Below are 16,401 nucleotides of genomic sequence, written 5' to 3' on the forward strand. Positions count from 1 at the left end.
AGGGAAAAAAAATCCAATCATAAAATGGGCAAAAGATATAAACAAATATTTCACCAAAGAGAGTATAAGATGGCAAATAAGCACATGAAAATGTGTTCAGCACCATTATTAGGCAAATGCAAATTAAAGCCCCAATACAATATATCACCTTACATGCATCAGAATGACTAAAATAGTGACAACAGCAAATGCTGGTGAGGATGCTGAGAAACTAGGTCACTCCCACAGTATATGTATGTAAAGTATAGAGAAGAATAGTTGGGAATTTTCTTATAAAAACTGACATGCAATGACCATACTACCCAGCAGTAGATTCTTGGGCATTCATCCCAGAGAAATGAAAACTATGTTCACGTTAAAAAACACACATGAATGTTCATGGCAGCTTTACTCGTAGTAGTTAAAAACTGGGGGCGCCTGGGTGGCTCAGTTGGTTAAACGACTGCCTTCGGCTCAGGTCATGATCCTGGAGTCCCAGGATCGAGTCCCGCATCGGGCTCCCTGCTCAGCGGGGAGTCTGCTTCTCCCTCTGACCCTCCCCCCTCTCATGTGCTCTATGTTTCTCTCATTCTCTCTGTCTCAAATAAATAAATAAAAACTTTAAAAAAAATAGTTAAAAACTGGAATCAACTCAGATACCTTAAATAGATGAACAGTTAAACTGTGGTACATCCATACCATGGAATACTACTCAGTAATAAAGAGAAATGGACTGTTGATACACATTACAACTTGGATGAATCTCTAGATTATGCTGAGTGAAAAAAGCCAATCCCAAAGATTACATGCTATATGACTTCATTAAATGACATTCTTGAAATGACAAAATTATATAAATCGAGAGCAGTTTAGTTGTTATAAGGTGTCAGGAATGCTAGGGGTATAGGAGAAAGAGGTTACCAGGGATTAGGAGTGAAGTTGAGAGGTTGAAGGAGGGAAAAGGATGTATTTTCAAAGGATGTCCACTAGGAATTTTTGTGGTGTTGCAATCATTTTGTATCTTGATGGTGGTGGATACATAAACTCAAACATGATAAAATTGCATGGAACTAAATGTACACACACATATAATTGGAGAAATCCAAATAAAACTGATGGATTATAGTTTTGTAGGATATTACCATTGGAGGAAACTGGGTAGACAGTACATAGGATCTCTCTGAATTACTTCTTGTAATTGTGTATGAATATAAAATTATCTCAAAATAAAATTTTTTATTGTTTTTAAAAAGCTTTGACCTGGGGCACCTGGCTGACTCAGCCAGAAGAGCATGTGACTCTTGATCTTGAGGACATGCGTTCAAGCCCCACTCTAGGTATAGAGATTACTTAAAAATAAATAAATAAATGAACTTTAAAAAATTTTAAAAATAAAAATAAAAAGTTTTGACCTGTAAATTTAATGAATACCCTTAGTGACTAGGTTATAAGAAGAAAAACATTACTTTTAAACAACCTTAAAGTTTTTTTTTAAGATTTTATTTATTTATTTGACAGATTGAGAGAGAGTGAGAGAGCACAAGCTGTAGGGAGCAGCAGAGGGAGAGGGAGAAGCAGCCTCCTGATGAGCAGGGAACCCAATGTGGGGCTCAATCCCTGGACTCCAGGATCATGACCTGAGCTGAAGGCAGACCCTTAACCGATTGAGCCACCCAGGCGCCCACAACTTTAAAGTTTTAATACCTGATATACCACTGTATAAGAAAAAAAAAGTCATGTCATGTAGTTTTCCTCAAGATAACCGGACTAATTAAACTGATTTAATAACTGTAGTCTAAAAATAGTTCCATATGTTCCTCCTGATTATACCACCATATGAAAATACTATTAGCACAATATTCTAGTTTATGCAAATCTTGGATGTATTTTCTTATGAATAGTCTGTTTGAATTTCCAAAACTTCCTTTCATGGTTTGGTGTATCAGATAAACCAAAATCACTTAGAAAAATGCAAAATTCTGTGTTTAACTAAATTAATAACTAATAAGTAATGTCTTAATCAAAAGAGATCAGTACATATGATAGTACAGATCACAAGGATTTCATAAGGAGGTTAGCCTAAATGTAGAAGGTCTGAGAAGTCAACCTCATCTGCCTGGGCTTATGATACTTAGAAATAATGAGCTTGAAGGAAACGATAAAATGTGTTGAAATTTTTGATGAAATTGGATAAATATGATCAGTTTATTTATGAGAAAAAAAAGACTCATGAATCCTTTATTGAATGTTGTTATATAGATAATATCCAAAAAGCACAAGTAAAATCTGTGCTTTCTTTGTAAAAGGACCAAGTTATACTCTGCTCAAACAACAAATGTCCCTTACAATAATTGTGTTTTTTTTTTTTTTTTTTTTAAAGATTTTATTTATTTATTTGAGACCGAATGAGATACAGAGAGCATGAGAGGGAGGAGGGTCAGAGGGAGAAGCAGACTCCCTGCCAAGCAGGGAGCCCGATGCGGGACTCGATCCCGGGACTCCAGGATCATGACCTGAGCCGAAGGCAGTTGCTTAACCAACTGAGCCACCCAGGCGCCCAATAATTGTGTTTTTTGGCATACTCTTAAATCATTCCAACTGAAGTGCCTTATTCTTGGAAATGTTTAGTTCATTCTAATAATTGCTATCCCCTGCAGCTTTAAAATATTGCCTGTTAATTACTGTCCTTAGATACTGTGATATATGTTCTTTTCTTATCTCTTCTGACGACTCTTCTTGACTTTGTCTTTTGCAATTTCAGGTTCCAATTTCAAAATAATAAAACTACTAAGACTTTTTTTTAACATGTAAATTATGTTTGAGTTTCCTAAATGACCACTAAGTAACAGATTTATCCCATCATTTTTAAAAGGAGGCATATTAAAAATAATTAGCTATGTTTGACATTCTCCAGATATTCTAGCAGCTCAATACCATTAGGAGAGCTGTCCTGTTTATTTCTGTTTTCTAGAGGAAAAAAGTCAGCCTTCTTAGGTGAATTTTATAGAGGTAAAGGGCATTAATATAAATATATGTAAGTTTTTGTGGTTTTCCCCCACTTAAAAATAAACATAAGCATGTTCATGTTCAAAGACTGACAAAGTTACTGTCAATAAATTAATTTAATATATATACTTTTAGATTTACGTTACTTATTTTGCTGTCATTCCTTTCATTTATATACAGCATACATAAGCATATGTACTATATATAGCATGTATATATATATTTCATATATAATTACATAATACATATATAATATGTGTATATTATATATGTCTTTAGACACAAGCATACATAATCTCATCCATTGTTGGTATTATTTTGAACAAACTATTTTCAGATCAGTACTTATTCAACTAAGAATAAGAAAAATAAAAGTTTTTATTTTACCTTCACTAATTCCTTCTTTGATGCTTTTCCCTACTTTACACAGAACCCAGTTTCCAACCTGTATTATTTTCCTTCTCTCTGCAGAACTTCTTTTAACATTTCTTGCAAGGCAAGTCTATCCGAAACAAATTCCTCAATTTTTGTTTGTCTGAGAAAGTCTTGATTTATCACTTTTGAAGGGTAAATTCTCAGGATACAGAATTCTAGGTCAGTGGTTTTTTTCTTCTTTTATCACATTAAATATTTCACTCCACTTTCTTCTTGCTTGCATGATTTCTGAGGGGAAGTTAGAAGTAATTCTTACCTTTGCTCCTCAGTAGGTTAGGTGTATTTTCCCTCTGGCTTCTTTTAGGATTTTTGCTTTAAGTTTGGTTTTCTGTAATCTAAATATGATATTGTGGGTGTGTAATTTTTTGGCATTTTTCCTGTTTGGTGTTCTCTGAGCTTCCTAGATCTGTGGTTGGTGTCTGATACTCATTTGGGGAAATTCTTAGTCATGATCGTCTCCAATATTTCTTCTGTTTCTTTCTCTTTTTCTCCCCTTTTTGGTATTCCCATTACACATGTGTTGTACCTTTTGTAGTTGTCCCACAGTTCTTGAATATTCTATTTTATTTCAGTCTTTGTTCACTTCTCCGTTTTGGTGATTTCTATTGAGATATCCTCAAGCTCAGAGATTCTTTCCTCAGCCATGACCTGTTTACTAATAAGCCCACCGAAAGCACTCTTCATTTCCATTACAGTGTTTTGATCTCTAGTATTTCTGGTTTTTCCGAGGATTTCCATCTCTCCACTTACATTGCCTGTTCCTGCAGGTTGTTGATATTACCCATTACAGCCCTTAACATATTAATTAAAGTTGTTTTAAATTCCTAGTCTGATAATTCCAACATCCCTGCCATGTCTGGTTCTGACTTGCTCTCTCTTCAACCTGTGAGGGTTTTTTTGCCTTATAGTATGTCTTTTAATTTTTCTTGATAGCCAGACATGATGCACTGGGTAGAAAGAATTGCTCTAGTAATGGGGGGGGGAGGGGAAGTGTTCAGTGGTCTATATAGTCCTATGATTAGTCTTTTAGTGAGCCTGTACCTCCAGACTGTGATTTTCATTTGGGCTTCTCATTCCCACTCTTCCCCTTCTTACCAGACAGGATGATGAGAGCCAGCTGGAGTTGGATATTTCCCATCCCTTCAGTCGGTTAGGCTCTGACTAAAAACCACAGGCTATACTCTAGTTAAATAGTTTCTCCTGAGGGCAGACCTTGTTAAGAAGAACAGAATGCTCTCCTGAATTTCAAGCTTGTTCCTTTTTCCTTCCCCCTGCAGAAGCACAAGGGAATTTACTGTGAGAATCTGGTGTAGCTCTTGGAGGTAAAACTGACAAAAGTGTAGGGGACCCCCTATGACTGGGTCCCCTTGCTGTTATTAAGTCTCAGACTTGTTATCTCTGAGTCTCCAGCAATTCATCAATTACCATTCAGTTTTTCCTATCCCGTTTTCTACTCACGGGTTTCTGCTTGGATTAGTTGTAATTTTGTGTATTTGCCTGTCTCTCCAATTTTGGAGGTAGCAGTTTGCCCTGTGTGTCACTTCTCTTATAGATCTAAGAAGAGTTATTGATTTTCCAGTTGGTTCAGCTTTTTACTTGTTAGGGTGGTGTGGCAACTTCCAAGCTCCTTACATGAGGAACCAGAAACCAGAAGTCCTGTTTCCTTTAAATTTAAATACCTACTTACAGTATTAGAGATGTATTACAGCCTATTATATTACAACCTATTATAATATTATATTATAGTATAGACTATTAATATTGGTGACATTCATAATGTACTTAATGGTACAAATTAAAGACTCTAAAGATTTAATAATAGCCTCACCCTATCAAGATGATAATTTATTAAAACTTTATAAATTGATTATGTATTATACTTCAACAGAATAGACCATTCTCTTCCATTCTAATATTTTTAGCTATTATAATAAAATAACCACAGGCATTTAGCCTTATCCGCAAAAAACTTTCTTCTTTTTGCTTACATTAATCTAAAGGTTCAGCTATAGAAATAAAAAATCAAGTGTCTCAGAAAAAACATCAGAAAAACCTCAGATAGTCAGAAAGACTATAGCAGGTGGTTTTGACCTTTGTTATTACAAGGAATAAACTATTTGTTCAGACTACCCAGATCATCACCATGGAAGGACCCTTTTAAACTGATTCAGAAAACTGAGTCAGGAACTCCAAGATTGTTTTGGTCTAGAAGCACATGACTCAGTGGGAGTGGACCCAAGTCCAACCAAACAAGAATCAATTACCTATGACTCAATGGACTAAATTGTCTGATTTAACAGGAGTAATATTGTATTTTTAATGCAGATTTCTAAAATTCTATTTTTTCCTCTTAATCTTGGTCTAACCCTCAATGTAACATTTTATTTATACAAATTTAAAGAAAACAGAGTGTCAGTGCATCTTCTTCCAATGAAACCCTCAGAATTCAAAAGAAAAAAATCCAAAAAATAGCAATATAGACTATACACTAATAAATCATCAGGAAATTAAAAAATAATTCAGAAGAAAATAATGACCTACAGTGGCTGACCTTGTCATTGAAACAGTAACAGTGGTTGAACTGTATGAGCAGTAATTTTACTAGATTACGTTGTTTCATGACCATGTAATTATTTACATGGGTTCAATAAAAGTGTATTCTTTTTCCTATTAGAATAAAATTGAATAAATCAAATTTGTCACTTTGACCAACCCAAAAATCTTGCTTAACTGGGGAAGATAAGCCCACTACTTTGAAGGATAGACCCTACTTCACATGTGCAAGGGATGCCTTCATAGTCCTCCCAGGAGAAATTGCCTGATACCCAGTTCATGACTTAGAAGGTCCCGGACTTAGAAGTAATAAAGACTGTTGCTTCTGGCAGGCCAGGATCACCAGTTTGAAAAACGGGATCTCAGAGAAAGATGACATCCTTCCAGTTACAGGTTCTGCACGAGATAGCTGGTAGAGAATAATAGGAAGGTTCTTCCTTTTTAACCTCTGTAGGATTGATAAGAACAAAGAAAGTCTTCAGTGACAACCTCAAGTTTTTTAAATACCTCCAGAGAAACATCACCTTTTAAAGCTAAATACTAAAGGACATTTTAGTCATGTTAAAAAGAAGTCAAGGGGCACCTAGGTGGCTCAGTCAGTTAAGCGTCTGCCCTCGGCTCAAGTCATGATCCTGGAGTGCCGGGATCGAGCCCCACACCAGGCTCCCTGCTCAGCGGGGAGTCTGTTTCTCCCTCTGCCCCTCACCCTGCTCATGTTCTGTCTCTTTTCAAATAAATAAATAAAATCTTTAAAAAAAAAAAGAGAAGTCAAATCTTTGAAATAAACTGGTCACATGAAACAAAGTATTAACGATATTAGAACAATATTAGAAATATTAATAAATATAATAAATAACGATATTAGAAAAATTATTGAGCAGATTATTTTGTCAAGTTGGCACTGTAGTGGGGAGCACTTAACTGTGAGAAGTCATGATAGAAAGAAAACTAACACTTCACACTGCTTCCAATAAGAGTAATAAACACTTCATATATTCCAGTCAAAAAAGAACTCTTTATACTCTAGGGGAAAAAAAATAATAGGAATTTTAACTGGTTTGATCCTTCAAATAATAAAAATTTGAACATTTCAGATAAGCCTGGGTGCCCTGACAAAAACAATTTTGGCCTCATCTTTTCTATGCAGATGTTGATGCCGTGTCTTGACCTTTGTGAGTACAATAATCATGTCACAAAGTTGCTGTTTTTTACTTCGGACAGATTGACATGAACTCAGAAACCTTCCTAATCTTGCAAGGTATTTTTTTTTTTAAAGCCTCGGCATTGTGTTATTTGGAGAACTAGCCCTTCATTATAGGTCAACCCTTTGTTTCTTTTTTAAAAGTTCATAACTGAGTGTTCCTTTGACAAACCGTATGTCGGTAGAGAGCTAGGCAAACAAACACACACATGTTTAGTGCCACAAAATGAGCCATTATTTTTGTAGAATAATCTGAAAATATACAATAAACGGTAACAGCACTAACCACAATTAAACACAGTATGAAACGAGGTACCAAATAAGTGGTTTCAAAAACAAATGCAGAGAGACAACGAGAAGGGCTAAATCAGTCAGGCTGGGATGGTGGAACAGTTCTTCTACGAAACAGTCATCTTGTGGCTAGAGACACAAGGTCTGTAGAGAAGAGGCCTCAAAATGGGAGGAAGAACGAGAGTGAAGGCACAGAGTAGCAAGGCACTAACTTTTCTCCCTGTAAACCCGGGAAGATTCTCCTTTACTCTTCTAGCACATCCCTTTCTATCCTACTTAAGAACTTCACTTGCAAAAAGACAATTCTTATGAGAAAAATTCTAGAGGTCAAAAAAAATCATACCACCTCCTGGAATTTGGGAGTTCCTGGATTTTTGAGGAACTTGGAAAAGTGTTCATTTATTATTAGGCAAGGTAAAATTAAATGTATTTCTGCCTCTCCAGAGAACACTAAAAAAACTTTTCATTATTTTTCTAAACAAGTCTACACATTCTCCAAATAGAGACAGATTTTTTACAATGAGAGAAAAGTAATCAGCGGCCCTTTTCACTCTGCTAAGACCAAAAAGACTCAGTGCAGCCTCACTGAAGATTCACCTTTGATCTTTATTCTGCTACTGACATTTCTTTGTGAGATTTTTGCTTTGGCTGCTTTGCTCTCAGTGGATTGGTAGCGGAAGTTGAGTTCATGTTGTTTCCCTATATGCTTAATTTTTAATGACAGGTCTCTGAATTACCAGATTGTGTCAATTACCGCTCCAAGAAATCGAATTTTGTTAATGAAATTAGTTGCTTGGAAGAGAAACATAAGCATTAATTTCAGCTTAGCAGTTTCTCTTTGAGCTGTAGCAGGTGCTATTTGACTGAATTGCCAGCACTTGATAAAAGGGTTTATCAGGCCTCACACTCAAATCAAATCAATGCTGCCCTATCCGCTCTGCCACCGAGGACCGGGCACGTCGTGGTAGATCTGGAAAACAAACTTTTCAAACCCCCAATAAGACACGTAGTCATTTCTCTGAGAAGAATAAGCATGACTTTTTTTTTTTTTTAATGATCTCAAGGCTAAAACTTTTTATAAATACAAAAGAAAATTAAAAGTGAAAGAAATTACCTATGGCAGTTTAGAACTAAAGCACATTTTTTTTCCCTAGGGATACTTCTCTATATAAGCCTAAAATGTAATTTTTATTTCAATTATCAAGATGATTTTCTATTTCTTGTTTTACTTTACTTTGCTAAAACTCTTGGTATAATCCATGTTCTAACCTATGATAGCTTTAAAGCATCATGGCAGGGAGAGCATATAATGATCATTCCTCTTTCAGCAAAATCACATTTTTTTCACCCATTTTTATTCCCAATGAATTTGAATGTTATTTCCTTGGCACAAAAATACAAAGAGTCCACAATTCCACTGAAATGCAACATATTTATTTTTTACCCCCGTGTAGAAGGGCACTTAATTCTTTTTTTTTTTTAAAGATTTTATTTATTTGTTTGACAGAGAGAATGAGAGAGAGAGCACATGAGAGGGGGGAGGGTCAGAGGGAGAAGCAGACTCCCTGCCGAGCAGAGAGCCCGATGCGGGACTCGATCCAGGGACTCCAGGATCATGACCTGAGCCAAAGGCAGTCGCCCAACCAACTGAGCCACCCAGGCGCCCAGAAGGGCACTTAATTCTTAAAATAGAAAATAACAAATCTTGATTTTAGTTAAGAGTTTCAACTATCTATCTTTTCCCCATAGCCTGCTAAAAAGACCACCTATCGCACAACAAGTATTTCCTGAGCACTAATTATATGCCAGGCATTGCTTTGGTTTTCAGGGATACAGCAACGAGTAAAAACCAAGCCCCACCTCTTTTGGAGCTGATGTTCTGGTGAAAAGCTTACCTGATACAATTTCTGCCCTGCAGGAACTCTGGTTCATACCCTAAATAGAGAGCGTAAAGATTCCCTGAGATCTTATGTTTCTGAGACGGAAAGAATGGGCCTGAGGAGAGAGGGCATCACAAGTAACAGGAAAATATAGAGGTGGTCAGGAAAGGCTTTGCTGAGAAGGAGATACCTAAGTAGGTTTTGCAAAATTAATATGAATCCAAAAGAAATGTAAAAGCAGAAGAAGGAGTAGTTGCTGAAGGTGGGGAAGCATGAACCGCCTTACTTCTGGCCACAGATGTTAAGTCACTATTTGATTAGTAAGTGGGGAGGAGGCAGGAGCTAAGGCTGAAAAATAAGGACAGAACCTGATCCTAGTGGGCCTGTGGGCCATCCTCCAGGGACTGTGGGATCTTTTTCCCCAGCTCTCTACTCAGAAAAGTATACTAATTAACAGAATAACTAAAAAAGAGAAAGAAAGGAATTGAAGCATTATTCAATCATTTGATTGGATAATTGATCTCTGAAAAGTTTTCTATAATATGTATGCTTTTCCTTTCATTACATTTTTTTAAAGATTTTTTTTTTTTTATTTATTTGAGAATGAGAGAGAGCAGGGGAGGGGCAGAGGGAGCGGCAGGCAGAGGGAGAGTGAGAAGCAAACTCCCCACTGAACAGGGAGCACAGCTGTGGGGCTCCATCCCAGGACCCTGGGATCATGACCTGAGCCGAAGGCAGACGCTTAACCAACTGAACCACCCAGGCACCCCCTCCTCTCATTACATCTTTAAGGCAATTCAGAGTTTAATAGTTTAAGATTATAACTTCAAAAATAATGACTAATACGTGTAACCCTTTATAATTTTCTAAAATACTTTCTGATATACCCTCTTATTTGATCATCTAACTAATGCTGCAAGGTAGAAAAAGTATGATTAACTTCATTTTACACTTGAGGAAAATAGGTCAAGAGGTTGTTTTCCCTGGGGTCAGACTTTAAACAGTGCCCTCCTCCCTCCCAACCCCTGGGATCTGTCTACCATACCACCATACTAGATTTACCATATGTAAAATATAGGTGTTTCATTCCAATAAAAATTCCTTTTTAAAGTAAAGATGTGAAAAATACAACGCTGGGCTTCTCTGGGTTTGAATCCCAGGTGTGTGACCCCCACATACGTTGCAGTATCTGCTGATTGCATCAGCTCTCACTGTGGTTGGTACCACCCCAAAGACATTCCCCAGCTCCTTCAAACCACAATGGTCCCCAGAGCCTTTGCACTTACTTCCTGTACTGCTTTTCTGGCTCCAAACTTGGCTCCTGTCCTGTAAGACAGTTCATCTTTCTGTCAGTGCTGGCAGGGGCAGCGAGGGGTTCTTTGCTTTCCTGCCTGGTCTCCAGGATCTGCGCAGAGCTGAGCCCTACCTTGAACACAGGTCTCCTTTTCTTTGCCAGAACTGCGGGGTGGGACCCAAACTCTGCCCTCAAGAATTTACATTTTCTTGAGAAATAAGGTAATTATCCACATGAAATAAGACCTAATTCAAAATGCCAGGAAGTAAAGGTTTCCATTAAATACACTCTCCCTTTATCTTGATTACAACTAATTTTCAAGGAAAGCACTCTGGAGAATTTTATAAAATTCTCATTTTGGGGTTACAAACGTGCTGGTCCATCCATGTACCTGAGGATTTTTTACTTCCTCTATGACTTCATATGGCAAATAATAGCAATATATTAGAAACATTTTTGCTACTAGGTTATTATAATATTGTTGAATTTCAAGGTAGCACTGGAAATGTGAATTAAAATACCATGTACTTATTTCTAGCCCTTTGAAATTATAAAATGTAAATTCTTATCAAACCTGATTCTTATGAAAATTATGGATCTGTCATTACTGTGTGAGTATTCCCACAGTGGGTACATCACTGCAGATACTCAGTAATATCCACAAAGTGAATTTGGATGGGGAGTAGTGTAAGAACCATTTACTGAGTACCAAGCCCTCCAGGAGTAAGAGGTAGGCACCTCTGCCCTGGGTCATCATCTGTCCATGCCAGAATCCTGAGTCATCCCTTGTTATTGGTATGCTTCAGAACTGGCTCTCTCCTTTTTGGCTCACTCCTACAACTCCTCCATGAAGTCAATCTGTCTCTCATGCTTCATTCTGAGCCTGGGGAAACCCGCTTGAGTTTCCCAGAGCCACCTTCCTTTCCTACACAGAGGAGTAATACAATTTTCTCATACCAGTGGAGTGCAAAAAACTCTAAATCAATTGTAGATCTGTCTAGATACACTATATAGATGTACTCAGCCAGAACTTCCTCTCTGGGGGAGCCCATGAGAAGCATCTTCTGCTCTTCAATTTTCAGATCTCTGTGGGGAGGTCGTTCTTTTCATGTACACCAGGTCCTGGTTTCTTAGGGACCACAGCGTCTCCTCACTCTTGGTTTCCCTTTTGTCTCTCCTCCACACCTCCACCAGTGTCAAAGAAAACAGTCATCTAGTCTAGAGGTAGACAATGGTGGCAGACAAGTTGAGGCAGAACTTTATTCTTTTTATTTCTCTTTCATCATTTTGCATTTTCCAAATTTTATATTCACTTTCTGAGGTCTGGATTTTTGAAACCTCCAAAATGAAGCAATAACCCCTTGTTTTCTTTGCTTTCTACCATGCTTTTCTTTCTACTGAGGCAATGATGAGAAGGGCCCAGCTGACCGAATAGGGTTATTATTAGGTAAAAGAAAGTAAAAGAAAAGAAGCCGATATCATAACATCTTCTTATACCATTGGTGAAAACATATACATTTGGCCTCTGACTTACGACTTTTTGATACTATGATGATGCCAAAGTGATGTACTTTTGGCAGAAACTGTACTCCAGATTTTGAATTTGAATCTTTCCCCAGGCTAGCAATACAGGATGTGATCTTCTCTTCAGATGCTGGGCAGTGGCAGTGAGCGGTACCTCCCAGTCAGCCACATGGTCATTGGGGTCAACAAGGGATCCACTTACAATCATTCTGTACCCACACAACCATTCTGTTTTTCACCTTCAATACAGTATTCAATAAATTCCATGAGGTATTCAATACTTATTATAAAATAGACTTTGTTGGATGACTTTGCCCACCTGTAGGGTAATGTAAGTAAGTGTTCTGAACACATTTAAGGTAGGCTAGGCTAAGCTATGATGTTCTTTAGGTTAGGTGTATAAAATGCATTTCTGACTTAAGATATCTTCAACTTATGATGTATTTATTGCAACATAACCACATTGTAAGTCAAGAAAGATCTATACTGTAGTCCTCCCTTATTCTTGGTTTCATTTTCCTTGGTTTCAGTTACTTGAGGTCAGCCACGGTCTGGGAGCAGATGATTCTCCTGCCAGAGTGCCAGAAGGTCAGTAGTAGCCTAATGCTCCGTCACAGTGCCTATATCCCTCACCTCACTTCATGTCACCACGTAAGCATTTTACCATCTCACGTCCTCACAACTAGAAGGGTGGATACATACAAGATATTTTGAGAGAGAGAGACCACAGTCACATAACTTTATCATAGGATATTATAATTATTCTATTCTGTCATTAATTATTATTAATTTCTTACTGGGCCTAATTTATAAATTAAACTTTGTCATAAATATCTATGTATATGAAAAAACATAATATGTATAGGGTTTGGTACTATACACAGTTTCAGGTACCCACCAGGGGTCTTGGAATGTATCCCCCATAGATACAGGGGAACTAATGTATGTAACTATTTACCGACTTTAGATTTTAATGGGCCCAACAGTCACTTTATGACTTTATAAGGCATTTAACTTTTACATTTATATGCCATTCCTACAGGTGTCAAATTCTTTTTGAAGATGTAGAACAAACCATTCTTTACCAAAGGAAAGACTTTATATATAACAACTGTAAAACTTTCCCTAATAAGTGGTGAAAGGGCAAGGTATGCATCAACTGTTAGAAAACTTTTCTATTTTCTTAAGGCTGAGAAATCATCCTGGTGCCTGCGCTCTGAAGGCCCTTCTCTTAGCACTTCCCAGTTTCCTCCTCCACCTCAATTTCCTCCCCACCTTCATGTTCTCTTTCTCCTTTGTTCTGGATTTGAAAAATAAGGGCCCCTCCTCTTTGCCACAGTGAATGTCTCTCCACACTGGTCCCCATGATGACCTCGCCCCCATCTCCTCCAGAGCCCCCATCTCCTCCGGAGCCCCCATCGCAGCACAGCCAAGAGACCAGGGACTACAGTCACATGTAGACTCCTAGCACAGCTCTGCCCCCTTTACTTTCATGATTCTGCATCCCTTATTTAGCATCCCACAACCTCAGCTTCTGCCTTTGAAAATGGAATTGTAACAGCGTCTGTCACGTAGTAAGTTCTGGAAAAGCGGGAGATGTTCTGCTATTGCCTCTCTCACTTTCTTGCCTCCTTACACTCTTTTCTCTTATCCTGGTTCTGTTTCTTCTCCAACAAATCTCCCTCAGTTCTTTCTGAATTTAAACAAAACACCCCTCAACCTCATAGCATCCTCTCCTTACCATGTCTCTCCCTTTATCACCAAATTTTTGAAACAGTAGTATTCCTGCAGTCTTTTCCTGATCACTCCAAATTTCTCCAGTTTCACTACCGATGCTATTGAATTTGCTTCCTCAAAGGTAACATTGACCTTCTAATCACTGAGTCCTGTCTCTTTTCTCTATTTCTAATTCCTTGAAACATCTGTGCTATTCAGCACTGTTGAATACCCCTTTGTTTGAAATAATTTATCTCTCAGCATCTATTATTGTGCTGTATCTGTGTATTTTTGATCATTCTTTCTCTTCCTGTCTATAAATGTAGCTGTTTCTTAATTTCTTTCTTTCACCCTCTCTGATTAGATATGCACAATTCTGAAATGTCACCAAATCTAGCACACCTATCTGAGTGACCCAATGTCTCTGTACTAAATTAAAAATCTCATTAATTATCTGTTTGCACTTTCTGTGAACCCTTGAACTCAAAACACCCCATGAACCAAAGACATCCCATTCCCTCCAAACCAGGCCTTCTTAACATGGTATTAAAGATATTGGCATTCTCAGGGCACCTGGGGGGCTCAGTTGGTTGAGTATCCAACTCTTGATTTTGGCTCAGGTCACGATCTCAGGGTTGTGAGGTCAAGCCCAGTGTCGGGCTCCACGCTGAACAGGGAGTCTGCTTGAGGTTCTCTCTCTCTGCCTCTCCCCACTGCTCTCTCTCTCTCTCTCTCTCTCTCTCACACACACACAAATAAATCTTTTTTAAAAAGCTATTGGCACTCTCTTGGGCCACCAGATTCAAAATCTTCAAGTTACTTCCTCTCCTACCAACTCCTACCACCAATCTGTCAGCAAGCCTATAAATTCCAGTTCTATAGTATTTTCACATTCATCACTGTCTTCCAGTTTAATTGTCACCTCCATGGTTCGGGGTTTATTACTTCTTATCTGAACTATTTCAACAACCTCCTAATTTGTTCTAACTCATCTTAAGTCTCTCCCCCCAGCTTTCCCCCCAACCTTCATTTTTGAACTAATCCATCATCAGTGCCAGATAAAGCCTCAGTTTAATTTGATAAGTGTTTATGAATAAGAAACTTGCAGAAGAGAAAAAAAGGAATTGGTATTTTGATGCAGCAGCTGGTACCAATATTTTACTACACTATCGTATTTCATATTCCAAACAAATTGTGACAGACATACATGACTGCCCATGCAATATCCATTTTATCCATTCCCCCCTTCCTCCTTTGAAAGGGAACCCTGATTTTATTCAGGTTTCTGTCTGATCTCTCCCGCAGGAGGATTCTAATTAGTCTGTCCTTGTTTTCTGACTGTTATTACTGGTCTAAGGGTAATTGCATGTCCTAAGATGATTCATAAAGAAAGGACTTGTATTTCATGGCTGGCTAAGAACATCTCTTTCTCTCATTAGATAGGAACAGGGAGCATCTCACCCAGTTTGCCACAGCCACCAATTTGGGACCATAAGAGGAGCCAGACTGGGAACAAAATTGACAGAGAAGGGCTGAACCCAAAGAACAGTAAAGACAGAATCAGAGAGTGACACACTGTACCCCATGCCTCTGGACTTCTGATTCCACAAGATAGCGTCTTTCCTTATTTGTTAAGCCATTTGGAATATCCTGTTACTTGCAGCCCGAATCTGCCTGATGAGTGGTCTTCTGTGGAGTCAGGCCCAGAGAGACCCAAGTTTACATGGCTGGTGGCAGCCCAGCCCAGATTTGAAACTGCCTTTGCTTGACTACAAAGCCCTTGCTTTTTCCACTAATCTATATTATCTGATTAAAATTCTCATCAGCTTAAAACCTGTAGAAATATTTCAGACATTTATTGAGACATTACTGTGTATTATGCAGTGATAAGTGCCTTACAGGTATTAACTCATTGACTCCTTGAAATAACTGTATGAGGCTCATCCGGTATCCTCATTTTGCAAAGACTGAAAGGTGTTCAATAACTTTCTCAGGGTCACACAGCAAGTAATTGTCAGAGCGTGGAATTGAAACCATGCCTCCTGACTCCAGAATTCCTGCTCTTCATCACTAGTCCTACACAATTGTTCATGGATACTTTGCATGTGCACAAAGCTTAAAAAACAGATCATGTTTTTGGTGCCCTACATCCACAAGAAAAGTTGTGGGAGCCTACTGCAAGAGAAAGCTGGCTGACACTAGCTGTTTCTGCATATATGAGAGGGAGGCTGGTGGCAGGATGAGTGGGGGGCTATTTGAAAGGGAACATGCAATCTGAAATGCATCATCCTTGGGCTAAAGAGGAGGCAGGCAGTCCCCACTCTCACATCAGGTGGAGGGCCAGGTGATGGTGCTGGCGGTGGAAGTTCTCAAAGAAACCTTCACATATGGCTTAGTTTGAATTTGCAGTGATACCCGGAGATCCAGGCCAACTACTTGGGTTCTCCACAGAACCAAAACTAATTCCGAACCCCGTAGCCTAGCATTTATATTCTGCTTCCAATCTCCCTTTCTGGTCCCCT

Source organism: Neomonachus schauinslandi, chromosome 8 (assembly GCF_002201575.2).
Source record: "Neomonachus schauinslandi chromosome 8, ASM220157v2, whole genome shotgun sequence".
Classification (NCBI taxonomy): Eukaryota; Metazoa; Chordata; class Mammalia; order Carnivora; family Phocidae; genus Neomonachus; species Neomonachus schauinslandi.